Source organism: Dendroctonus ponderosae, unplaced genomic scaffold, assembly GCF_020466585.1.
Source record: "Dendroctonus ponderosae isolate FM_Combo_2020 unplaced genomic scaffold, Dpon_F_20191213v2 Dpon_F_20191213_1, whole genome shotgun sequence".
Classification (NCBI taxonomy): domain Eukaryota; kingdom Metazoa; phylum Arthropoda; class Insecta; order Coleoptera; family Curculionidae; genus Dendroctonus; species Dendroctonus ponderosae.
This window is the reverse complement of record NW_026017110.1, coordinates 14,801,180-14,802,669: the sequence shown is the minus strand read 5'-3', so window position 1 is coordinate 14,802,669 and position 1,490 is coordinate 14,801,180.

Sequence of the window (1,490 nt, the reverse complement as noted above, 5' to 3'; positions counted from 1 at the left end):
ATTGGTTGGTGAGTTGCATTGAATAAAATACAAATTTGTTCCATTAGAAGGTAAACAATCTTGGCAGCTTGATCTTCTTGTGGATCCCTGTAGAGTTGATCATATGAATAAAGAACATTATTTCGTTTTTCCTCATTACCTATAGTCCGTTAAATGATTAATTGAATCATTCGACAGAAAAGCATACGATACTCGAATAGGTTCTTTCATCAAGTTCGTGATCGATCCACTAAGGTCCTTGTAGTAAAGCATACTGTTATCCACAAGCGACCATATTTGGAAAAGCTCGACGATCAGTTTTGGAGAAAATTTTGTAATTCGATATATCTTGTATACCTCCATAGCTGTTTTATTTACAGGTCGCATAACAAAAACTCGGTTATATTTTGAGAAAAACTTATCAGGAACTTCATTCAACTTCCCGCGAAAGATCCAAACGTTACTTTTTCGAAACATATTGTGTTTCAGTGCCTAAAAATGCTGTATGCTCATTAGATTGTAAAATGCATTCTTGTGTAAAACAATTTTTTCCATACTTAGTATATTCAATTAACTTTTTGCTTCTATAAATAAAGAGTATTTATAAAATCAAATCGATCTTTTTGTCACAGAATAAATATTCGTTGCTCTTATACACGTTCTGTGGCGTGTAAATCTGGACACTATCTATATAAAAAATCTCGAATCTTCAACACCTTAAATAACTCGAATAAATTATCTTTTTTCATATTTAACAAGCATCTTTATTATATAATTAATTTTGCTTCAAAACAATTTCAAACTTGATTAAAAAACTACATATCAAAATTGGTGCGCAAGACTTTTATTTTCAGTTTTTTCAAAATTGTTAAACTACCATTGAACTGTTATATCACCGTCTGTATAAAGACTACTACGCCCAATCTGCATTTGCTCACATTTTGCGAAAGCAACTAAAACATAAGATGTTGCAACATTTTTTATATTTTTAGAGAAAAAAAAAMTGCTTCAATTTAAAAAAATGATATTTTTGTGTGACATCAATAAAATGAACCATTGTGGCTTCTATASAAAAATTCAAAGAGRTACAGGCCTGTTTAATCTGAGATAGAAACACATTTATATCAGCTGATAAACTCACACGAGACACTCTTWACAAATAAACMTTGGCATGACTTTCGGCATTTTGGAACTATTTTTGATGGGCCATTAACAAAACATGTTATTGCTTTACTAGTAGAGATTTTTTCTCTAAAAACTACCCGTCCATATGGGGCTTTTATGCAGAATTTTTCCCAAACATCTGCACATGATATATATCTCCAACTAATGTTTGCTTTAAACCATTTGAATACGARAGAACCTGACGCATTTGAAAATATAGAATGCCACCATTATTCCACGTTTTACGTAAAAAAAAATGACTTTTCAATTAAAAAATGAATGCAACAGTTCATTCTTGATATTCGTATTTTCAATCAAAACGCTTATGTTAATAATAACGCGAGTTA